General features: G+C 41.9%; 1 long non-coding RNA gene across 13 annotated transcripts in view; it reads left to right on the top strand.

Annotated features, from left to right (window-relative positions):
* Nucleotides 1–22,298, top strand: part of LOC139826395 (uncharacterized) — a 29,021-nt gene extending 6,723 nt beyond the window's left edge. For 6 of the 13 annotated variants that reach the window (XR_011736420.1, XR_011736418.1, XR_011736421.1 and 3 more), the window contains 4 exons: nucleotides 6,171–6,232; nucleotides 6,384–6,504; nucleotides 11,714–13,861; nucleotides 19,602–22,298. This is a non-coding gene — a long non-coding RNA (uncharacterized lncRNA). Of the gene's footprint in view, nucleotides 1–2,780; nucleotides 2,903–6,170; nucleotides 6,233–6,383; nucleotides 6,517–11,713; nucleotides 18,312–19,601 lie in introns of those variants that run through there. The other 7 variants (XR_011736423.1, XR_011736424.1, XR_011736422.1 and 4 more) reach the window with 6 other exon arrangements.
* The last annotated feature ends 3,600 nt before the right edge of the window (nucleotides 22,299–25,898 follow it).

Genomic DNA, 25,898 nt, shown 5'->3' with positions numbered 1-25,898 from the left:
AGTGACAGGGAAAATTTTCTTGGAGAAGTATCATAGCAGGCAAATGTGCCATGGTTTTGTACCACAGAGAGCTGCAGAAATGAAAGTCAATCCTGTGCTGCATAAACAGGCTGAGCAGATGAGCTTGCTGTATGGTTTCTGGGACACTTTGGGTGAAAGTTCTCTTTTTGCATCTCTGTGTATGGTATCCAGCACTGGATCAAAGCCAAAGTCTCTGCAACTGTCAGACAGGATTATAATCTTGACACTTTATCTTCTGAATTTCACTTTCCTTCAAATCCTTTCCCTTTGCCATCTTGGCTTTTGGCAGGTTAGTCAGAGAGGAGAAGGTAGCAGACTTCACTGTGAGTTACAATTGGTTGTATTTAGAGGTGGAAGAGGAGACCACCTTCCTAGAATTTCTGACACCATTGCTGCTTTGGGGATTGAGGAGAGGAATGGCTTAAAAAGAGTAGTTCGAGGAGGGCCAATATGACAGCCTTTCAGCTGCCCTCAGAGGAGCATGGTGCCTGGGGACCACCAGGTTCAGAAAGGCAAAAAGTCATCAAACAAGGGCTGCCACTGTGGCATCACTTTGGGTACTCAAACTTGATGACATGTTGGTGTGCAAGGGAGAGAGCAGGTCTTGGTGCCTGCTGCCACTCAAGCAGTGAGCGGGTGTTTGGAGAGTGAGAGGGGCAGTGGGAGAAGAGCAGCTGGGATAAACCAGTGAGCTAGGACAGGGATGATGAAGATATCCCCATGATAGGACCAGGCAGGAATCAACACCATTTTACCATATGCCTCCACATAAATTCGGTTATAAAGTCATTTAATAACACACACTAGAACACCAGCTGATTTGAAATTAAAAAAAAAAAAAAAAGTTGTATGTAAAAATATTTTTATGCAGAACACCTCAGATTGAACAGAAAACAAAGTATAAATGAGACTTAACTCTGAAACTTGTTTAAATTACTGCTTGTCTACAGTAAATCAGAGGTGGTTCCTGTTAAATTGTTAAGCTGAGGGCAAAATTACCTGAAGATATTTTACGAACTGATGTTTTGTTCACTCAAAATATGTTGTAAATTATGTTGAATAGTTGAAAGGTGCCAAGGTGTTTCTATTTGTGGAATACTTAATTTTCTTTTTGTGGTTTCCTATGTGACCATTAGGTCCCTCTTGTGTCTAAACTAAGAGCATAGGCAGTTCCACTCAGCCTTTTTAGTTTTGTTTTAAAAAATGATTAATTTATTAGCAACAAACTGGCTGAGGTGATGTGACAGAAGTTTTCATTATGATGTGATGCAAAAAATTGATTTACTGTAGCTCTCATAGCACAGCTTTTGCACAAACAACATAAAACCATCACAATCAAGGGTAAACATCTAATGCATCTTTGACAATTACAAGAAGTGCTGTAAAAATAACTAGGATTAAGCGCAGCACAATTGCTGGCCTGGCACATTTCCTGTGCAGGGAGCCCTGGATGCTGCTGCAGGAGAGAGAAAATCTGTGCTTCTTGGATCCATTACATCCTGCTGGGATTGTGGAGGTGAGGTGCTAAAGGGTGGCCCCAAAGATTCTGGGGTGGAATAACAACAGGGTGGCAAAACCAGGGTGTAGAGGTAGCAAATTCGACGAATCCAGACGCCGGCATAAGCTCTTTGATCGAACGGGCGGGCCGGGCGAGAGTAAGGAGTCTAATTCAACGTGAATTTACCATCCGTACTCTTTAATGAACTCTTAAACAACACTGAATATCAATGTCCCCGAGACCACGTTTTTCCAAGCCTTATATACTCTATACCAAAAGGCCATGCGGCAAGTGCAGGCTACAATTGGTTACACTCACAGTCACTCATCCCCCCCCACTATGGTGATTGGCTGCAGGGCACTGTTCACAGACTGTTCATGCGCAGCGGCAACGCCCCTCCTGCAGCCTGGGTTGAGGGCAGAGCAGCTTCTGTTTACTTTCCTTTTGTCTCTGGTGTCTCAGGGAAATCCTTCCGTGTAACACAGCCGCATCAAGCCCTGGCTTGTTCACAGCACACAGCCAGAGACTCTCCACACCAGGGCACCTTCTCTGGCCGCTGTGGGAGGAGGGAGCCAGGGCTGGCTCCAAAAGAGCTGCCAGCCCAGGCCCCAGCGCCTTCGTATGCAGGAAGAGCCAGGGGCGCCTTCAAACACAGTCCAACAGGTATCAAACCTGACAGCATAACCCTGCGTAAAGGGTGGGACAGGGAAAAAGCAGTCAGCCAAGGAAATCTGTGTTAAGGCTTGCTTTCAAGGTCTCTTCTTTGTACTAATCTCATCTTTAATTCTGCATACAGCTAGCACGCACCAAAGGCAGCAGGCAGGCCTGTATGGGCATGCAATGATACCGCTTTGCTCATCGCTGTGATCCTTGGCACGGAAAGAAATCCTCTCTAAAGAAGAATATTAATTTTTCATTATCAGGAATTGTTTGATTGTCATTTTTAAACAGCTTAAAGCATAAGAAGAAGTAACTATCAGTAGCCACAGAGCTGTGAGGGGCAGGTACGACAGGTTTGCTAAAGTTTCCCTGACATACAAGTTTTCATGTTGTAAAATACTTCTGTTATTTTTCTGAGAAATAAATTTTGCTCTTGCAATGAGTGTGCAGAGTATGATTTGAATGGGCACTGAACTCAGACATTAAAAAGGCAATCTGAAGTGCCAACCAATGATAAATTTCAGGCAGAATGCAATTACATCTGAGTCTTTTGCTTCCTGGGAATGTGCCTAAAATAAATATTTAAGGAATTTGATTTCAGAATGAGCCACAGATACTACAGGCCTCCCCTTTGTGCTAGAGACAGCTCTGGATGCAGGAAGGTTGGACCAACTCTCAAAATGTCCTCAAGTTACAGAGGATCGCAGAAGAAGTAGGGAAAAGGTATACAAATCCCTTATGTTACACAAATACTTACTGGAGTGTGCTTTATGGCTAGCAAGCAAATACTTAACAGGAAACCCGAATTGCTCCTTCCATGGTGTCCTGGCAAGAAGAATTTCCTTTTTTAAACTGTCATGGCTTACACATAAGTGAAACCCACAGGAGACCTGCTTCCTTCTCTTTTGGGATTTCCCCTGGGAAAAATTGCAGTTAATGTGATCTAAAGTGGCTACACGTGCAACTGCAGTGTCCCAGCCCTGGGACCATGGTGGTGATTTGGTGTCTGGGCACTGTTAGCTGTGGGACACATTTGCAATAACTTCAGGCCATGCAGTTCCCAAATCAGTCCTACCTCACGCAATGAGTCCAGACTCTGCTACAAGGATGCCTGTGTGATATGTTCATGCTACATTTACCAAGGGCCACACAAATCTATTAATATGAAATCAAGTTTCAACTAACCAATCCTGTGCAGAAGTCCCCATTAGAAGCTTTTTTTTCCAAATTTTCTTATTTCCTTTATTTTCTCTTTTCAATACTATGATCTATGTTTTGATGAAGTGTTGTCACAGAGGCACCCCGAGGTTAGTTTAAGGGACAACAGGGTCCAAACCAACTTTAATTAAACCGGTAAGAAACAGGGTTTTAGCCCTACAAAAATGACTTAAATAGAGGTTCGGATATCAGTTGAGGAAAATTATTAAGGGGCAGCAACTAATACAACAGGCGGTCCACAGAGTGCATGCACATGGCTTCACCAAAAACAATGCCGGAGCCACCCCTGACTCCGGGAGGAGTACACACTTGCCTGAACACGGTGAGGGATTATTCTTAAAGAGATACAGGTACTCGTAGTGAACACGGAAAGTTAGTACACTCGCAATCCTGCGAGGGTTAATTTACTTACACGTGCAGATGTGCACGGAATATTACATGTGCTTATGTGGAAGCACGGGAGGAAAATACACCCGCGATTGTGTGAGGAAATAATTGATACACGTGCTTGTATTGAGCACGGAAAGTTACACGTGCAAATGTGCACGGAAAGTACACGTGCTTGTACTAAGCACGGAAAGTACGCGTGCAAATGTGCACGGAAAGTTACACGTGCTTATGTGGAAGCATGGGAGAAAAATACACTCGTGATTTTGCGAGGATTAATTTTACACGTGCTCATATTGAGCACGGAAAGTTACACATCCATATGTGCATGGAAAGTATAAATATACTCGCAATGCTGCGAGAAGTTTTACCCACACCCATGGCGGCAACGCAAGCGGAGTCTCCGTCCCGGGGAGGGGGGCTTTCGGCGGCAGCATTTTGCTCGTGCTCCAAGAGACCCGCGACAATGGGCGGAGTCTCGACGAGAGTCCCATTTTTTATTGGCTGATCAGATCTGACTGTAGGCATTCTAGAAGCTTCTCTGCACCCCCACACTGGCTGTGGGGTGCCCCTGAAGCTTCCAAACATCCCCCACACTGGCCGCAGGTGCCCAGCGGTTCCCTGGCACCTCGGCAATCCCTTCTCCTAACGGCCCTGGCCAGGGTGCTCTGGGGCCAAACAAAAGAAGCTGTTAGCCTCAAACAGCAGAGAGAGAGGGAGATGTGCCTACTCCTTCCATACTGAAGGAGGGAGGGGGAGAGAGGGGGGTTTGCATCCTGCCACAAGTGTTGTGTGAGCTTTTGAATTTGTGACAGTCTGAAGTGATGCACATGAACACAAACATCCTAGGACTGGGGTCAGAGTCAAGGCAGCTCATGGGAGCAATGCCCTCTGAAATTAACCCTGCTGCTGCCTCTTCTCCTGTCATACACAGCATGCAAACACTGGGCACTGGATGTGCTCTCTAAATGAGTTACATTGATTACTTCAGCGTAAAATATTCAGCACAATCTGTGTCCAACACACTGTTCCTCTCTCCTGTGTGTAGCTGTTTTTTCCACTGTTCTTTGGGATTCAGAAATGTGAAACTGCCTGCAATTGGTATTTTGTTTGTTGCTCCTGAAATGAAAATAGTCAAACAAATTGTTTCAAATGGAAGCTGGGTCCTGGGCAGCACCATGGAGTATGCATCTGTAATATGCTTTCTGTTTTAGATGCACTGCCCTTGAATTTCTGTGCCAAACCATGTGAAATTAATAGATGCTCCAAAGCTTTCACATGCTATTTTGTATTAATGTACACAATATTATAAACTGATAAATGAATGGTGAGCATTATGGCAAATGGGAGAAATTATAACATCTTTTCACTGTGAGTCTATGTTCAAAACTGAGGAAGTTGGAAAGAAAGAACAGTATTTTCAAAACACTTAAGTAAAATAGGAGCTTGCATCTTAGAATTTACCAAATATCCCAATGGTAATGGGAAGCGTTTGTCTCCATTTGGTATGCAGAGACTAGGGCAAATATACTCCTAAGAGTATGTATCAGTTAGGTGCCTTAAGCTAGGTAGCATGACTACAGGCTTTAGGGCATACTTGCCTATGAAAGTGATGCAAATACTGGCTCTAACATCAGTCTAAGTCAGAATATGTACACTGAATGGATACTACCTTGTTTTGAAAAACTGCATCTGTTTTGCTAAGCTAAGCAGGCTCATTGAGCAGCATCACTGAAGTGGTTACATTGCTTCCAGTTTCAGGTTGTTCTGAGCTTAAGCATTTCTGTTATGCAATATAAATAAAATGTTTAGTCCTACATGGTGGAGCTGCTTCTGAGACTTTGAAAGCTTTGAGAGATACTACTCTTGCTAAATAAATAAAAAGGCACAAGGGTGAAATTAGTTGTATGGAATATCTGTTATCCTCTCACTTATTTTGTAGAAAGTACAACAGGGTTGTATTTTATAAAATTATAATGTATAGGTAATGACCACTTCATCTGTCTGTAGAGCAGAAGATTTTTAAAAATAGGCTGAATGGAGACCAAATAGGGTTGGAGAGACACATTTGCCCCCTTGAAATTTACAAACATCCAGTGGTCTGTACCTCTGTCCTCTTGGCATATGGCATCACTCAGTGTTCAGAGACAAATGATGTTAAATTGATGTCAAGTTGGAGAGTATATATACATGTAATTTCAGGTAAAGTATATTTGGGGAATGTTATAACTGTAAAAAAATAATGCTTTGTGTAGACAGGAAGTTTTCAGATAATATTAAGAGAAATCTAAACAACCTTAATCCTTTCTTGTAGGTATGCTTAATAGCATCCATACAATAATGTTTAATTACTGATTTTAATGGCTTTTCCTTTTTTCATGTGCAGTGTGAGTCACACTGGAAGGGAGAAACAGCTGCTGGGTTGCTCCAAAATCTTCAGAAATATATGTAAGTCTAATCTCTCAGTAATTAGCAACTAAGTTTTCCATGAGTGATTCAACATCTCCTGAACAACTTTGGCTACATGAAACACTGCTCTGAAACTGTTCCCTCTGGAGTGATCTTCCTTCATTGATGGACTTCTGTTTTTTTTTTCTAGAGAGAAGAACAGAATGGATGGATGCCGGGATTATTTACAAGCAGTCTAATCTCCCTAACAACTCTCCCAAACCATTCATCTGGTTCAGAATATGAAGGATACTCAATTATTCAATGAAAAGGTTAAGCCTGTGGTAAATATGCCTAGTCAGTAATGAAATGTACTTCCCCTGGGTATTTTTTAAAAAGAATGCAGACTGACAGATGTTTACCACATCCTTTCTGGATATGTTTTCTGAGGTTTTAGTTTGTGACACTGCTTATGCTTATTTTCAAAATGTAGTTCTTTGGCTTTATTGCTTTACTAAAGTTGTAACTGGGTGACAGTGAAGTAAGTCAGCCATGAAAATCCATATGCATCCAAACCAAGGCAACACTTCCCATAACATTTCTGTGTGTGAGTATCCTGCTGCATGAGAAGGGTCAGGGAACAGCTCACCTAACTCTGTTGGCCCCAGGCTTCCATCCATCCTTACGACTGTCCATCTCTTTCCTCTCATTATCCCTGTTTTTCTGTTAGGTATTTTGCGCAGAGCAATCAATATACATTATGATACATACATAGGACCTTGTAATTGTACTGCTGTTGACATATTTGGCTTTGGTGCTTGGATGGGAGTTGCTTATTTGTCTTCAGTAATGGCTGCAGGTTTGTTCTGTTGATAAAAACTTTTGCTGAAACAGTGGGACTCTGGACTAACAAATGACTTGACTAAAGATAGCCCCTGCCTTTAACCAAAACTATTTCCAGCAAGGCCTTGCCTTGAACATCAATATTTTTGATGAATAAATGCAAACACATGATACTACGTCAGTGGAGAGGCCACACACATTTCACTACAGAGCTGAGCTTCAGGCACAGCATCTGTGGTGTTGGGGTCTCTGCTGGAGAAAAGGGCAGTGTCCTGGTGCTCAAGTAACACAGGGCAGGGGACACGCAGAAACTAGCTCAGAGTGCCAGAGCACTGCTGTGGGCTGTCAGTTGAGAGCTAACAGTGATTTGCAGATCTTGCTTCTTTTGCTGTTCTTGTGGAGCACATGGCAGCCTTTGGAAGCAGCAATGTTTCAAGTATTTGCATCCAGCGGCCAGAAGTCCATGGACTTTTCTCCAGGCTGGGGGGCTGGATTGAGTAGCTCCCGCTTGCTATCCCCTCCTTGCTGGTCCTTGCTTGCTCTCTCCCTCCACAACATGGCCCAGCAGACACACCAGTGCACACCTTTGGGTGGCTGTGGGGTTAACCCCACTGTGGAAATCATTTAGGTAAAACAGAACGTGACAAAAAAAAAAGAGTTATTTTCAATGCAGTCATTTTTCTGAGGCAGTGCCCTGAGAGCTGAATGGTGCTTTGGTGCTTTGCAAAATGTTAAAATTAACACCTTGACTGAATTATGTTTGTACAGATCATTTAGAGGAAGGGAGGACAGATTTAAACAGGAATGCAATGTCAGAGAGATTAGTAAAACAGTTAAATATTCCCTGTATCTGATTTGTCTCTTTAGAGGCACAGAGAGCAAGAGGGTGCAGAAAAAAAGCACCAAGTTCAGGTAAATGACTTGAGAGGCAGAGGGCTGAAGTCTCCTGGAGTTGATCTTAAGTATAGATAATGACGTTTTTGTTTCTTTTTACTTACCTTTAAAGCTTTAAAGTCATCTGTATTTTGATTGTGTAAGTGTATTTATTATTTTTACTGCATCTGAGGTTTGTGTTAATGCTTGTTTGTAAGTCGATAAATACCATTATTGATCTATCCCCATGTTTTAAAACTGGACTCTGGGGCCATCTGCCTTCTTTGCAGTGTCCTATATGTTTTTTAAGCATAAAAGGAAACACAGCATTCCTCCACTGAGCTGCATGGGAGTTGTCAACGCAGAGGTCTCTGTCCTACAGGTATCTTTGGGTGTCTAATGTTAGTCACGAGCACCCTAACCTACAGCAGGACACTGGGAAGAGTGACCAAAACCCAAGGGCTCACACTGCTTTGCAAACTAGACCCTGCTCTCTCCATCTGGTCTCCTGAGCTCTCATGGACTGAGAACAGATCTGGAATATTGTGTCTGATTGCCAGTGTACAGTGGCGTGAGCAGGGTCTGTAGTTAGTGGAGCAAGTGTGAGATGACTTTGTCTTCCCAAAAGTCCAACACAAGGAAGAAAAAAGTATGGGAGAAGTTTATAATTAATTCAAGATAATCGTCAGTCTGTGAGTTTGGAAAGCTGGATGGTCTAGGCAGACTTTTTAGAGTGCCTCTGTTTAAGTAACACCTCATTTACTGCTTCAACATTTGCAAATATTTGCTCTGAGTTCTGGTCACCAAGGTCTTTGGTTTCATCTCTTGCACACCAACAAACTGCAATGCTTTTAGTACTCATTAAATTCCCATACAAAGAGAAACAGTCCAATTAGAAAATAATGTCAAAATGTTGATGATTTTTCTTATTTCCTGTGGAATCTTTCAGTGGGAAAATGTCTTTCTCACAGCATTTCAAGGATATTAACTGCCTTTGTTGTGGAGGGAAGAACATATTATCTGTGGTTGTTTTTTATTCTCTTATTGTATTCTTATCATTACTTAATGTTTATGTTGCAGTAGTGCCCAAGGACTCCAAGCAAACTGAGGATGCCATTGCACTAGAAAAAAAAGGGGCTCAGTCTTTAGCCTGAAAGCCTGGTGAACGAGTTTTTGTTTGCCTTTTTTCCCATCTGATAGAGAAACAGGTCTTTGAGAGCTCAGCTTCAGTGTTTCTGATACATGCAAGCAGTCTGGGCAGCTTGTAGGCAAAGGCTTGTTGGTTGCAATGAATTATATTCCGTTGTGGGATAGTCCAGAAAAACCTAAGATACACATATAACTAGAATTTCACAGAATCACAGAATGTTAGGAGTGGAAGGGACCTCGAAAGATCATCTAGTACAATCCCCCTGCCAGAGCAGGAACTCCTAGATGAGGTTACACAGGAAGGTGTCCAGGCGGGCTTTGAATGTCTCCAGAGTAGGAGACTCCACAACCTCCCTGGGCAGCCTGTTCCAGTGTCTGTTACCCTCACCATTAAGAAGTTTCTTCTCAAATTCAAGTGGAACCTCCCGTGTTCCAGTTTGAACCTATTGCCCTTGTCTTATCGTTGGTTGTCACTGAGAAGAGCCTGGCTCTATTCTCATGACACTCACCCTTTACATATTTATAAACATTAATAAGGTCACCCCTCAGTCTCCTCCAAACTAAAGAGACCCAGCTCCCTCAGCCTTTCCTCATAAGGGAGTTGCTCCACTCCCTTAATCATCTTTGTTGCCCTACGCTGGACCCTCTCCAGCAGTGCCCTGTCCTTCTTGAACTGAGGGACCCAGAACTGGACACAATATTCCAGGTGTGGTCTCACCACGGCAGAGTAGAAGGGGAGAAGAACCTCTCCTCCCCTTCTAATACACCCCAGGATGCCATTGTCCTTCCTGGCCACAAGGGCACAGTGCTGGCTCATGGTCATCCTGCTGTCCACCAGGACCCCCAGGTCCCTTTCCCCTACACTGCTCACTAACAGGTCATTCCCCAACTTAAGCTGGAATCTGTGGTTGTACCTGCCCAAATGTAAGACATTAATTTTTTTGCTGCCCAACTCTCCAGCCTGTCCAGGTCTCACTGGATGGCAGCACAGCCTTCTGGTGTGTCAGCCACTCCTCCCAGCTTGGTGTCACCAGCAAACTTGCTGACAGTACACTCTATCCCCTCGTCCAAGACACTGATGAATATATTGAATAGTACTGGTCCCAGTACTGACCCCTGAGGCACTCCACTAGATACAGGCCTCCAGCTGGACTCTGCCCCATTGACCACGACTCTCTGGCTTCTTCCCTTTAGCCAGTTCACAGTTCACCTCACTACCCGATCCTCCAGACCACACTTCCTCAGTTTCACTATAAGGATGCTGTGGAAAACTGTCAAACGCTTTACTGAAATCGAGATAGACCACATCACTGCTTTGCCATCCTCTATCCACTTTATTATGTCCTCATACATTTCCTATAGATCTACAGCTAATACAAGTGTCCAGATACCATAATGAATATGTAATGACCACATACCGAGGAGGAGAGAGACTGAGTGAGGTATTTACATGCATTACTTTTTTTTTTTTTCCCAGTGAAAGCTGTGCAATAAGAAATTGGATTCAATTTTGCAATAAGGCTGAGGTCAAAGGAATTACACTGAGAAATCTATGGAAATACAAAGAGTATTATATAAGAAGGAGGTACAAAGCTGGTTGGGGTGTATGTATGAAATTTACCATGATATTACTGCTTTGAATGGGTGACATGCCATGCCATCTAAATTTTCTCATTTCTTGGGGGAACATACAGATGAACATTTACACAAAAGTGGCACTGCTATGTGAGAGGTTAAAAATGGAAAGCACCATCGTAATACATAAAATTAAAGATGAGAGGAAATTGTCCTCTGAGCAGACCCTGACCAAAATGAGAAGTTGATAGCTTCCTTTTATTCACAGCACATCGGAAAGGAGCAGAACTCCCTTAAATAGCTATTATATGCTGGCAGTGGAAGACTTACAGAACTGGGAGCTTTACTCAAATCAGCAAGAAAAATACATGATGTGGGAAAAAAAAAAGCACTAATGTGTTATCTGCAATGGGGAAAGTTTCTTGAAGTACCAGAGTGCTGCATCACCATCTATCACAGAGTATACAGATGGAGAACAGCATACTAAGCAAGCAGTGCTCAGCTGGAAACTGTTTGTTCAGAATTCACGGATGCTAGCTACATCTTCACAGATGTAATAAACCCATGACCCAACTCAGCTGCTGGGTTTCCATGGACCAGGATCAGATTCAAGGGATCACTCTAAAATACTAGTTCAAGCTTTCATCCAGATATTTAGGAAAATTAAATTAAACTGCTTGCTGCTTAGTTAGTTAATTTCTCCCCTCTACAAGAAGAATCAATTGCCTTGCCAAATAGTATTTTACTAAAAATGATGAGGCCAAAGCAGTGTGAAGATAAAGGAGTGAATATAGCAGCACTGGATTGTTCCTCATCCAAAGTATAGTTGTAGCTGCTCCTAGTCCTCTTCTCCTCTTTGGTTCCTGTGAGGCAGCGGCCTGGCTGCATCCAGAGAAGCAGTGCCACATGGTGCCAGTGGCCAGGACAGGGGACCCTGGCCCACACACCACTCAGCTGCCCTACTCAGATGCTTTAGCAGAGTCTTTGTTTGTCCCACTATTTCAGCTCTTCCACAAAAATCCCCATAGGAGCGAGTCTCTTTCTCTTTCCAGTCTTCTGAAGACTCCTAAATAGATTTTTTTTTTTCTTTTTTTCTTTTAGGTTTTAGCCCGTGGGCCTCAAGGCAGGGAGCTCTTCCTTGGAGAGGGGAACCGCTAATGTGGGACACATCTGCTTGTGGCCCAGGTTTCTGATCGTGGCTGCTGTGAACTTCCCACTGGCTGGTGATGTGCTTCTCTGCCTTTTATTTGCTATAAGTGCCTCCTGACCTCAGCTCAGCAGCTTCTGCAAAATAAACAAGTTTTGGGCCTGGTTGTTGGTTCCTTTCAGCCATGTCACTCTCTGCCAGATGTGGACAGAGAGGTCCTCTCCTCCAGGCCAAGCTGGTGGGGAGAGGAGGAGGGAGGGAGTGAACGAGCTCTTTCTCTTTGAGGCCCACATCAGCTTTTTAAATTTTATTTTTGATGAAGATTTACAGAGTCTGAAATGTGCGAAGAATAGTTAAACATTTCTTCTTCTTTTGAATATTCAGCTTGTGAATATCACATTGATTCAGAACAGAAAGTCGCGTGAGCCTGGATTTGCAGGCAAAGATAAGGAGACCTCAGACAAAACGTCTGTGCGTGGCCCCAAGTAGCAGAAACTTCCATCCAGTTGCTTTGCCTCAGATTACATCTATACAAAACAAACTTCACAAACATGCATGCAACCACAGTTTTACTACCAATTTGGCTACAAATGTCATCTGTTCCTGGGAGTATTAGCAGAGGAAGTTTCCCTGGGATCAACAGCTGAGGTAGCCAGGACTGCAAAGTACGTACAGGGAAAGGTGGTAGGGGGAGAAATACAGCAATATGTCCCAGCTTTTAAAAGAAAACAGAGAATGAAGACCACCGGGTTTGCTGCTCCTCACAGGGCCTGGGAGAGTTAGACTTTGTTTAAATACAAAAACGTGGGAAATTTAGAAAGGGACTGGTTTGGCTAAAGTGGCTAAACCCGAAGACCCATTACGTTGAACCACAAATGGATGGGATGCCAGTTATTTTATGGCTGCCCCAGGCAAATCAGCTGCTGTATCTCATTTCACTGTAGTGGTGCAACAGCAGTTCAAAGGTTGTCCAAGTAAGTTTTCCTTGTGTTCAGATTTCATCAGTGAAACAGCAGCTTAGTAAATATATGGATATTTATTTAAGTCTCAGCTTTCTCAGCCATAGCTTAGCTACAGTACTGACAAAAACCAAGCAGTTGGAGCCATGAGTTAAAAGCATGTAGTTTATTTATGTCACTTAAACTGTCAGGAGACTTGGGACATGGAGGTTAAAAAGTCCAGGCTGATGTTTCCTAAAAAGCCAGGAATGCAGGAACACCCAGCCCTATTTTAAGATAAAGGGGTAAAGGCTGCCTGGAGAAGAAAGGTTGTTTTCAAGTTGCTGACGTATTAGGAGTTACTGTGCTGCAGGGAGATAGCTGCGATGTAGTGACTTCTCCATGGGTATTTACCAGTCAGGGAGGCTGTTCCTATCATAATCTCAGTTAAGGGAAAGCTTGGGGGCATTTCGGTGTTACCAACCTTTGCAATTGTATGGAAGTTCCCAATGTTAATAGAGATTTCTTCTTGAAAGACTTAGCCCTGTCAGTCAGGTTATTATAGGGTCTTTCCTGATCTATCTTAAAAAAAAAATCACAGTTTTAAGCCATGTGGCTACTTGGTATCCAGTCAAAGTGCATGTGAAATAGTAAAGAATGGCAGGAAAATAAAAGCAGCACAACATTCATTATGCTTTTCAAAAAACACAAATTTTCAAGCTAATCTCTGGGTTATTCTGGGCATGACTCATGATTTCTGCATGTCTGGGGTTAGCTACAGCACATCCTGATTTACTGCTTTCTCTGAATCTGTGTATCTACACTAGGCTACATCTAGGCCAGCTGGCTAACATCATGGTGGGAACAGCACTCACGACCATATCATTCTGTGGGCATGTGCAGTGCTCATCGCTGTGCTCCATGGACTGTATAAGCTCTGCATTTTGCATTGGTGTCCAGAGCAGGTCACAGGGGCCAAAATAAAATTAAGAACGAAGAATATTTCCCACTAATGGACCCTCTTGAAGTGAGCATCTGGGATAGAGTGGATTTGTGCATCCTCAGTTGTATCTATGCAACTAAGGAGTCATTTGTTCTGGGTCAAGAACTGTGCCTGCTTCTTTGGTGGCTCCCTCCTCCCCTCAACACCAGCTTAAGTGTCAGGTAAGCTTGGTCCACCTCTGGGCAGCTAGTGCTTCTGTAAAAACTCCCAGGAGTGGGACTGGAGATGGGAATTGGGCACTAATTCCTCCTGCCTATGCATCGTTGTGACGCTAGCCTGCTCTCCACTTATTTAGACTGTAAGGCACTTCAGTTTTCCCTGGGTAAAAAGTTGCTGCTAAAACATTAGCCACAGTCCCTTGGAAGTTATTTCTGCCAAGAAAAATTTCCTTCATAAACACTAACATCTGTTGGTCCCAGGAGTCAGATCCATTCTTACAGCACATACTGCCCACAGTTCCCAGAGGAGAGGGCTGAGCATCCTGCAGCGCCCAGGTGCAAGGCGCATGCCATGCCAGCCCTGATGCCCCGGGGACTGAGTGTTGCTTTGAAATGCCTCATGTTTGATCACTCAAGACGAAGTGAGCCAAAAAAAAAAGTTTCCTGCTGTGTCCTATGCTTCACACAGCAGCTGCCTTGCTGCTGCTTGTACTGGCTGTGAGCACGTGCTGCAGGCATGGTCTGGGGATGTATATCAGCATAATAAGCAGAACAACTAGTTAACCTCATGTCCCTTGAGTGACACCGGCATTGTGTTTAGAAACTGCAGCAGGGCAAAATGCCTGTTTGCTTTGGGGACTGTAGAAGAAAATGGCGCAGGACTGCAAAACGCTTTTTTCCAGAAGGAACCAAGATATAAGATAGAAGTGTCAATGAAGTATTGAAAACCTAGGCTCAACTCTCACTAATTAATTAGACCAAAATTTTTCTGTTGATGATTAAGTACCTTAATAGATAGTCTTATGCTTTGCAGGCCCCTGGGGGACATTCCTAAAGCAAGAATGTAATTTCCCAAGATAGGCAGTGGAGAGAGAGAGAGACATCTACAGACCTCTACTGTGTGTTGAGAACAGGAAGAGATAGAAGGAGCTGATACCCCTTTGGGATGTACTCTGGGTCAATGTATGTTTCAGCTACCTCTTACAAGGACATCAGCATTCTCTTTTGAAGAAAATTAGAAATCAAAAGGCTAGAAGAAGGGATGTTACTTACCATGGGATTTGAGAAAAGGTGCTTGGGGGGTCTCTCAGAGAAGGAATCTGATCTGAGCTGACTCAGTGTCACTGCTGGTGCTGCTTGAACTGTTTGCAAAACTGAACTCCAAATGACATGTTTGTAATGGAAACCATGTCTACCCTGGTACAATCGTGAATTACAGCAGTAGTTTGGACATAGTAGGGTGAAGAAAAGGAGTGCCAAAGCAGACACAACCACCCTCTGTCCTCTGTCAGTGGCTGCCCTAAGTTATCACGGCTGTTGCAACCTCAGCTTTGGATCCTACAGCAATGAGTTGTGACTGCGGACAGTTTCAGCCAAGAAAGTCACAAGAAGACATTTCCACAAGCTTGGCTGGAAATTCAGCTTCAGCAAGTCTTCTTGTGGCTGACTCTTGACTTCAAGGCAAGAGCTCAGTCAAAAGTCTTTAGGACTTCCCATCAGCATTGCTCTCCGTTCTTTTCTTCCACAGAGCTAATTTGGTTTTGCTATTACTTCTCCCATATCAAGCCCTTCTGAAAGTTCAATACACACTCCTTTTCCAGCCAGCAAGGGACAATACTTTTCAGTCAAGGGAAGTCTTTTCGTAGTGCTAAAACAAAGGCAGAAAATTGGTATTACTTCTGGTCTACTAGCCTTGCCTGCTTTATTAATTTTCTTCACAATATTCCAGTATGTTTTGTTTTATGTTTTCCTATACCCTGTAACCCCATCTGCCTTCTATGCTTGTGTGAGCAAACACTCAGGGGTTCTTCAGCCTCCAGGACTATCAGGATACCTCAAGAATTATAGAGCAATTAATGGCCTTGATGAAATTCATGAGGAAATACTGAGTTTTACTGAAACACAATAAAACCTTTATTCATAAGAAAATGACCAAGTATTACATAACTAACCAAACAGAGTTTGCCTATTTTCCTTTTTTTCTGTCCTTCGTAATGAGTTTTTCTCTACCCTTTCAGACCCTGAGTACAGCTTGTGACCTCTATTTTGTCTCTGACTTATTGTTCTTTATGATTCCTGCTGAGGAAAGTTTTTGCTTTGAAGGGATGTAATGGTGTATTGGAAAGCCCAGTTCTCCCAGGGAGACACATAGGAGAAGAGAGCAGCCACCTGGCATCAGTGGAAACATTAAGAACAAGAGTAAGATGTGTCTTGGGACTTGTGAGAGCTGGAGAGAAGCCATCTGTGAACAGAGGGACTGTGTGAACTTGAATATCAATCCATGTTCTAGGGAATGTGGGCTAACATTTGGAAACAAAACAAGAGAAAATGCACTTTGTTCTGAAGTAGAAGGGTTTCGAGAATGACAGAGCAGGTTGAATTTATTTGGAACTGCTACGTTTCTTTTTCTGTTCTGCATTTCAGAGAATTGTAGGAGAGAATAAAATACATAATTCCAATCAAAACAAATGTTGAATAGGAAGTTGTTCACAAATTCAGATGGTCTGTGCAGAAGAGATTTGACAAGGCATTTTGAAGAAGGGAGAAGGATAGAAATGAGAAAGTCACAAAGTTTCAAAATTAGAGAGAAGATTTTCCAAACTTCTGGAAAAACACCACTTTGGCATTAAAAAAAGACTTTGGCATTAAAAAAAGGACATTTAGGTCATATTTCTCTTAAGGAGGCAGGAAGCTATCAGCTGGAAATCTGTTCCTGGACATTGGGTCTCCTGTGTGCCCTGGAAAGCATTACTTTGTTTATTCTTGTAAATAGAAGAGGTTTTGTGTCCAAAAGTCCCATGTCCTTTCACCAGTTTTTCTTTCTAACTCAAATAAGTTGTCTTTCTAACTCAAATAACTCCAAATGCTGAGCTTGTCAGGGAAATGAAAAGAAGTAATACTAATGTTTTACGATAATTGTACTGCAGATAAGAGCAGCGGAAAAATGAAAGAAGTAGAGAATGTGTAACAGTGGGGAGGGAAAGCACATATAGGGATCTGACTCCTTGGACACCTCCTGCCCCCCTCTCCACATGGTGTGTGTTTGCACAGAAATGCTGTGTGCCAACCTGCAGCCCAGACTCTGCCTCCACCCATGGCCAAAGCCAAGGGCTGCCAGATGCGTTGACAAGGCAAGACACCGTAGAGACACTGTGCAATGAGGGTATTTTGGCTGAGGGGTACTGACAGAGAAGGTTGTCACTGGTTATATCAGTTTGTTACTTCTCCTGGGTCTCTTGGGTGATTTGAAAAGAAACTACCCAAAACCTAACAGCTCAGCTTGCATGATTTCCCAAAGCAGGATTTATCTGTTCTTGCCTGGCTGGTTGCTGGACATGGTCTGCCTCAAGCTATTTTGACTCAGATAATTTCAATTTTGGGTCAGCCAATTCAGTTCACAACTGTGATCAACAGTAGTATCACACACTGTTCTCCAGACCTTAGTATCTCCTTTTTAGCCCTTGTCTAAGGCTTGTGCACAATCTACAGAAATGAAAAAATTAACAGTCTAACACTTTAATACAGACTTTTGTTCAAATACTTCAAATTTAAATTCGGGTTCATTTTAGCTTCTGGTACGCTTTCTTGAGGACAACTTTTCTCCCATTTAGGTGAGAAGAATGATGTAAAAAATCCCTAATTCCATGTAAAGAACAATACATTAACCTGCCCCATCGAGATAACCATTTTTACTGTTCCAAATTAATTTTCTGTGTCTTTCATTTCCACATACTGCCACATTATTGTATTTTTATTTGCTATTCCTATTACTCAGTTTAACTCTTATCTGATCTGCAGTCTCATTCAACAGGTTTTCTTGTGCAAGACCAGTGTGATAGGTAGGAAATTCCTGCACATGTGCCATTAATAGATGTTTTAAAATGTTGTCCATCTGATGCATGGAATATTGCATTTCATTTTCATGGCATCTAAAGAGGGAGAAAACATCATGAAGCAGAAAAATGGCAGGTGCACTAACTCACAGTGGAGGTAAAATGGTAGACACTATGTGTACACAATGTCTGAACTGATGTTGCTGCTTTGTAATGCTTGCATTGGTATATTAGTCTCTGTAGGAAAGATGAGGTGAGGTTGAATGGCTACAATATCACATCTTCGAAACAATCACAAACTATCTCCAGAAAGGCATGGCAAAAAAAAAAATTCAGCTTTGTGAAAGTCCATGTTGTGTTTTTTAATTTGTGAAAGTAATCACCAGAAGGTACTAATATTTTCTACTTCAACTGGTATGAGTTCAAAAGAAAACAAACAAAGTTCAATGATCCACTTTTTAAAGAGGTTGAATGAAATATTTTGTAACACAAGATCTCTGTGAGACTTTTATATGATGGAAGCCTTCTTTGTGAATATTTCTCATTAATAGACATTGAGAGTTTAATGCCGAAATTTACTTGCTCCTGTGGTACAAACTAATAAAAACACTGTGAAGATTTGTTGAAGGAAAATTAATGTTGCTAGCAATAGAGGGCTTGACTCTCCAGTTCATGCCATGCAGTTGTCCAGATTACTGCAAAAATGGTGAAAACAGTTATTCTCTCTGGCATTTCTGTATGCAAACTCAGCACTGGTGACTTAGCACACAGTGATCCAGAATAATACCAGAAGACTATGCACGTATTTGGTGGTTTGTAAACAAGGTTGGCAGTTTAGTCTTCACATTGTGTCTAGACAGCAGTAATTAGTAGTCATTAGCAAGTGCATCTGCTGTCTGCTGAGTCCATGGCAGTTCACGTGCAGTGGAAGTAGGGGATCAAAGAGTTTTACTTCGACACTGATACTCCATAGAATAGAGTCTTGCCTTGGATTCCCATATGTTGAGAGCCTGCTTTGCTCTGATGCTCTTGCTTGGAGTTTTTGAAGTGCTCATTCTCTCTCTCAGGAGCCAGCCTGGCAAATAAAAGTAATGGATTGAAAGTAAAAAATTTAATATCAGAAGAAGTCTTGAGATGGGTTCCTGGCATGTAAATAAAATGCCACTTCTAGTTAAGACCCAGTTCAGTAGGTCAGAATTTCACAAAACATAGTCCAAGGCATATATTCATGCTTCTCTTAGGTACTTGCAATCTGCCTTTAATGGACTTGACCCAACACAAAGAAGTCTTCGTCATGCCATCATCCCACCATGTGGGTGTGAACTGTGCCCATGCCTTGCCTCCAGGTGGAAAGTGGGCAAGAATCACTTGCAATTTGCTCTGTGTCAGAAACAGTGCAATTAAACAGGACTCTTCTATTGCTATTGCAGCTTCTCAGCTACCTGAGAACAGCCCTGTGTGTGACCTTCTGAGTGGAAAGCCACTGCTGAACAGTTGTGGAAAATACTGTTGCCTACTGTTCATGCAGAGAGAGAGGAAGAATGTAAAAAACAAACCTTTTTTTTTTTCCACCCCAGCAACATACAGCTGTGTGACATCACAGTGGTGGAAGAGGGTGGTCATGAGGCTTAGAAACCTGTTTTTTTTCCCTGACACTGACATCTGTCTTTACATTTGTCTCCCATAAGTCAGGAGCTTTTATTTCTGGGAGCTCCTTTAACACCTGAATATTGTCAGCCTTAGAAAATAGCACTTCTGTCCTACATGAGAAGCAGAAGACCTGAATGTTTTTAAAACCAAACCATTTTGTGTTCAGTAATCATGGTCATTCACAGACAGCCAGGACCTGTTTACTCAGGGAATACATACTATACACTAGGCTACAGATTATTTTTTTCTTTCTTCTTCAGGCCTTGATAATAAACCTTATATGAGGAAGAGAAGAGTGTGGCTGTGCCAGAACTGCCCCAAAGCCGGTGCCTTGGATGTGCTTCAGGATGAGGAGCTGTAGCTGCGACATGGCAGCTCTCTTTGTGTTCCTGCCACATTGAAGCTGTTTCAGGAAGAGTTTTTGGTGGGATTTTATCAAAAACTTCATCTAGCTATATCTCATATCTGAGAAATTACTGGTGGCCCAGGAAATTTTTTCAGGGTTTGGGAACATGATTGTCCTTAAACCAAGGACTGAGAGCATCTCCCTGTAGGAAACTTCATCTTAACAGCAGATCGCTTTGTGGAAAACCTAGAGAACTGTGGTGCTAAGTATAAGCCCACATTTTGTAAAAGCAGATAAAGGAAAAAGAAAAAGGAAAAACTGGGTGAGATTTTTCCAAACAATAAAGTTTTGTTTTATTGCTGATGTTTTGGTCAGTCATTCTAATTGGCCTCAAGGAGTATGGTTTCTGAAGGAACTGCAGTCCATGATGTAAATCAATGTTTTACCATCACAGTTAAAAGGCCTCAATTGCATTGAATCTGCAACAAATTTCAGATCCAAACTATGATACATGTTTGGGGATTCCCAAAATATCCATAATGGATTTGCTGCTCTTAAAATAAACATCAAGCCAAATCTGTAAATGTTTTGTTGCTCTTATAGGCTGAAAGAGTCCAGGGAGCCAACCCACAATAGACTGATGCATTCTATAAAAAAGAGAATCTTTCCATTATATACAAACTACAGTTTCCTAGCTGATTTAATGGCTAGGTTAATTCAGGGTGCAGACAAGTAATCCAGTCTCAAGCTGAGACGTGGGTCATGTGAAACGGTCACAGTCTTCCAGTCTGACATACATTAAAAAACATCCTGATCTTTGTTGCTACATTAATATCTAGAGCTTTTTGCATCCAAAAGTATCACCAGATTGTGAAATCTCTTGAAGCATAAATAAACATGTTTCCTCAGTCAAAGGCAGAGACAAGTCTTCACAAGGAAGTTTTCTGAGATTCATCCTTTTACTTCACTTTGTATACACAGAGATCTGAAGCAGAAAAAGTGCTCAGTGGAGAAGCTGTGCTTTGACTTACATTTGCTTGCTGAACATGAGAACAGCCCAAGCTTTTAACATACACAAGGCTACATGAAATGAACTTACGATACAAAATGGGACAAATCAATTTTACTGAAGACTTGAAGGTTCAGACACAAACAACAGTGATGTAATCTTTTGGAAATATCAAACACTTAAAGGAGAAAATTGCATCTAGTCCCGTATGATAAATCTTCAATTTCCCATTTAAAGAAGCAAACACCACTGAGAAGTACTTGATCTAAACTAATTATTGTGATTTTTATTACCAGCTACTCCTTGGAAAATTTCTATAAAGCCTGTAAATAAATTCTGTGCAAAATTAATTGCTCAGGTGGTAAACAAGCTCATCAAAATTAAAAATGGAAGGGTGTTATTAAATATTTTCTCAAGTAATTGTCTAGCACTGGAGATACAAACATCCACAAGCTGGAAAAAAAATGGAGTGGAAAAATGAATTTGAGATGTGTGAAATGTGCTGTATAGTCAGTTTAATATTCATAGGTCTCTTGTGGCTAATGACTGATGATGACTCTCTCAATATCTCATGAAATTTAGCTTTACTAGAGGATTTTCCTCTAAATACAGTTTTGGCAGATTCCACATTTCCCTACTATCTTCTTTCACTACCATCCTTTTTTTTCAGTTATCTACTCAAATGCAAACTCCTTCTGTGGGGCTGGCACAATTGTAACTGGCACCTTTTCTAAGCAGCTAAAAGCATTTCTATGACTCTTAAATAATGAAGAGATGTAGCTAATTCCACTTCTGGGGGTTTTTGTGTGTTTTTTTGTTCGTTTTGTTTTTCCTCTGTGTTACTCCTTTTATTCTAAGTAGTGGGGATACAATTCTTTGCTTCTTCTGATCTGGTCCCTTTGGAGACAGCTAGAGTTGTGCATACAATGTCTTGACACATCTTCAGTAGCTCAATATGCCTTGCCTTTGTCTCAGTCAATAAATACAACACAACTTGAGCTGTTGGCAAGATTTGCTTTGTGCTGATCTCATCCACAAAGGTAGTCCTGCGGACCCTTTTTGGGTAGATGTTGATGATATTCTTCATTCTGTATACTTATATTCCACCGATGCCTTCCAAATAAAATTGACCCTGTGTCCTTATCACCTGGCATGCCTCAGTCTGATACCTTCCTCTCCCCAGCACCACAAGAACCTCTTTATTTTTTGTCTCACATAAAATACTGCCACTCTGCATGTTTTAAAACCTCAACGTGGTGCAAAATAAGCAGCTGGTCCAAATATCTGCTTTGTGGGTTTCTGCTTTGCAAACACTAACCATGGGGATGAGGCTTGCAGCCCATCAGATGCAGGTGCATCTGGAAAGAGTATTACCTGCCTACAGTGGGCATGGCATCGCCAGAGTCACCCCACGTCTTGAATGGTTTATCTGGATGCAACTGGTAGTGACTGCTTTTGCAAGGACTTTTGCCTTCTCATACCTTATAAAAATTCTCTGATTGCTAACGAGAAGACTTATGTTTTCTTTGTGCTATTTTCATTATTTAGCTTTATTAAGCTATTCTTCTTTGGATTAGGGGGGTCCCATGTCTTATAATTCCATAGAAGAGCAGTAACTCTTTTTACAGCCTATAAAAGTTAGCATTTCAGTGTGCAGACACATTGGTGTTTGTAGTCTCTGTCAATTTATATTTCCCATGTGCGTCACTGTGTTACTGCAAGGCAGAAAAGGGAGAAGAGATGTGTAGCAGCATTAATTTTGTAATAAGGCCCTACTTAGTGGGCTGTAAAGTTTGCATGTAGTGAAGGTTGATCTTTGATTTATACCAGTCCCCAGCACTGTCCATATTTCTCCAGAAGCAGTAAGGAGAATGGTTTTAAATTCTTTTTATTTGGAAAGCTAAAGCTAGGGCAAAACTCCCTATATGCACATACATCACAAGCTCATCCTTTCCCTCAAATTTGGTATGCCTAGTAGATAAACAACCCCACATAGGCTGAGGCTAGCTTGAGGGGTTTTATCTGATGCCAGTTTATAGTTCATATTTGGCAGTCCTAGGAAATTTCAGAAAAGATTTCTAGGAATCTAGAACTGCTATAGTTCAAATAATCTGTTCCTTAACTGACAACAGTGATGATCACTGAGTGTTAAGAGGCTGTAAACTGCTACAGCTACGCAGTTTCTGACTGTGCAGTTGGCTTGTTACACACAGCCCCTGGGAGAGTCTGGGACCCGGTTTTCATAGATTTGGAATATATTGCTTCATATATAAAGAAAAAGAACCTATGATTAAAAGTTTAATATCCCTCTGACGAAAAGAAGTAAAACATCTGATGGTTCCTACTCCTCTGTGGAAGCACTCTATTTTATGCATTTTTTTCTTAGTAACCTATCCCAGCACCTCCTGCAGCTCAAGGCAAGGTATGAGAAATGGGAAATAGGGTAAAGGAATAGCATACTGCTATTACTGCATACTCTGACACCCAGTGTTTCTTCAAATTTTTACTCCTGTTAGATCTGTCGGATCAGGAAGGAACACCACAGAAGTCTGTTTTGAACTGGGAACATCACCTGGCTTTAGCATTACAAAATTAATGTCTAAGTCACCCACCTACCAAATGAAGTCATTTCACTGCCTGCTCTACCTTATTGTCAGGTTCCACCGTTATGTGCAGGCGGAATGGTACATCTCAACTAGCTCCCTGTCCACTTTATCTTCTTCATTGCCCAACATTCAGCTGCAATTGGAGATCTGATTAATTTCTGCTTGTTGTGGGTGTTTTCTAGGTTTTAAATGTTTCCTGCTACCTTTTCAGGTTTGTACCTCTAGTCTGACTGTGACAAATTTTCATGGATTAGCAACTCACATTTCCATGCAAAGTCCTCTATAGCTTCTATGAAATTATGGAGAGTTTTATTTGGTGGGTAATGAAAGTGATGGAGTTTCCCAGGTTTTCAGTTCAATTGTACTTGGAGTAAAAAAAATCACCTTGGTGAAATACTAGTGTGTTATTCAATTTACTCCAAAATTGCTTCTGTTTCTGTGTTGCTGTACCTATTTCCACTTCCATTTTTCCTATTGCAAAAGCATTACAATAATGTTTGTCTCATTGTAACTCACATGAATCCAAGAACATTTCTGAATTATCTCCAAAACTCTCTGATGTCTGTATTTGGTTTGCATGGCAAGGTTTTGGTAGTAGGGTTGGGGGGGACCTACAAGGGAAGCTTCTAGCAGCTTCTGCCAGAAGGAAGAAGGAAGGTGGTAGAAGCATCACATTTCAAAAGTTTAACTTTTTAATTTTAGTGCCTCAAGTGACTAGGGCAATAGAAATAAGAGTGAGGCTATGGAATCAGAAGTCTGATGGAATAACTTTTTAATAAGATCTACATTTTTCCTGTTGCACAGAATTACTGTGAAAATCCTGATAATGAGTGCTACGTTGCCAAAAAGCCTCCTTATGTTAATGTAGCATTAATCAGGACATCTGAGAAAGACCACAGGAAAGTGGTTAATAATCCAAGGTCAACACAAAGAAAAACAAATGCAAAGTTTAACCCAGGACTTCAGTGACAAGTAGGAGTGCATCTTAGTACAAAGTGCTGCTACTGTTTACTTTGAGACCTTTTCTAGTTGCTGTCATGACTGCATTAGCTGCCACTTTATTGAAGTGTTTGTACACCAAATACAAACATTGCAGTTCTCATCTGATATTCATTTGTATGAGTCAGGACCGAAGCTTTATGCCTCTGTAAACCCCTTTCTGAGTTCTGATTCAGACCCAACATGCTTAATATTTCCATAACTTACTGATTGTATACCATCATGTGCACTGATAGCATCTCATGCTCACTAAGAGTTTCTCTGAAAGCATATTGTCCTCTGTGGTTTTGAAATAGCTAAAAGCAGAATGACTTTGCATTTGAGAAATCAAAATATATCCTCAGTGCTACTGAGTAGGATCCTGAATAGGTGAAATGTGCGATGTATGACTGATGGATTTTCCATCTACCTTCTCAGTCTACTTTGTGGGTGCTTTATCCAATAGGGATGCTGCTGAGCAAACTGGCTTCCGTCCACCAAACCACTTAAGCTCATACTCATCTCAGGACACCTGAATCTCCCCACGGACATCTCTGAACAACAAGGGAGCACTGCTCTTTTGAGCCACCAGTTCACAAACTCTCATGAGGTGAACACGGGAGCAACTCTGGACAAAAAATTTAAGGTAATATTACATCCAGTTACTCCAACTGTTCATTTCTGCAGAACATATCTCAGCATCTCCTGAAGCTGGCAGGAGCTTAAGGAGCTGCTCCAGATCTATGTAGCACACCAAACAGTTAGGAATTGAGAGAAACTGAATGTTCATTACTAAGTGAAAGTTGTCAGTGTCAGTGTGAATGGTCAGAAATAGCCCCTACACACAAATCCACAGCTTCCAGAAAGGCTCACCATCACTCTTTGGGACAGCTGTGTTGGGTGCTGTTTCTGAGAATAGGCCACACCAACCAGCACCACCGTCTCTGGCAGACCTCACCCCAACAGTCTTCTTCAAGCAAACTGTCTTACATCTGGAGGCAGCTGTCCCCAGAGTGACTGGGAGGCTCAGGACGCAGCTCCTGGCAGCGTGCAGGTGTAGCACGAGTGATCTCCTAAGGAGGAAAAGGATGCTGACATAATTTCCGTGTTTCTGCTCAGTCCCGTTTCTTCCATGCTCAGTCCATGAATGTGCACTTAGTTATACTGAATTAACTGTATTTTTTCCACCTCTGACTGAGCAGCATTGAAAGCTTACCATCTGCAGTCCCCCCCTGCAAACCCTCATGGCTCTTTCTCTTACAGCACCTATATTGACAAGGATAATTTGTCAAAATCAGTTTGAGAAGAAACTGTACCTTTTTTTAGTCATGTAAGCAATAGTGTCTGGAGAATGGACAGTGAATAAGGGGGAAGAAGAAGAGGAGGTGACATTTTAATCAGGGTTTCCTGCACTCAGATCAGAGCCCACCTTAACTTGCACTGATTTAGACCGTAGTTCTTCAAGTGCTTGGCCGTGTTCTGTAAAGCTGTAGGACAATAACAATTTAGTTTCCACCAGGAGCTCAGAAAAACTGAAAAAAATAAAGGTGTGTCTTGAAACCAGGTTTGGAAAATAGCTTTTCATATGTAGGGAGAAACTGTTTTAAATGAAAGGCTT

The sequence above is a fragment of the Patagioenas fasciata genome, chromosome Z (genome assembly GCF_037038585.1).
Source record: "Patagioenas fasciata isolate bPatFas1 chromosome Z, bPatFas1.hap1, whole genome shotgun sequence".
NCBI classification, from domain to species: Eukaryota; Metazoa; Chordata; class Aves; order Columbiformes; family Columbidae; genus Patagioenas; species Patagioenas fasciata.
The sequence above is the reverse complement of the archived record's forward strand: the minus strand, read 5'-3'. Positions and strand labels throughout refer to the sequence as shown.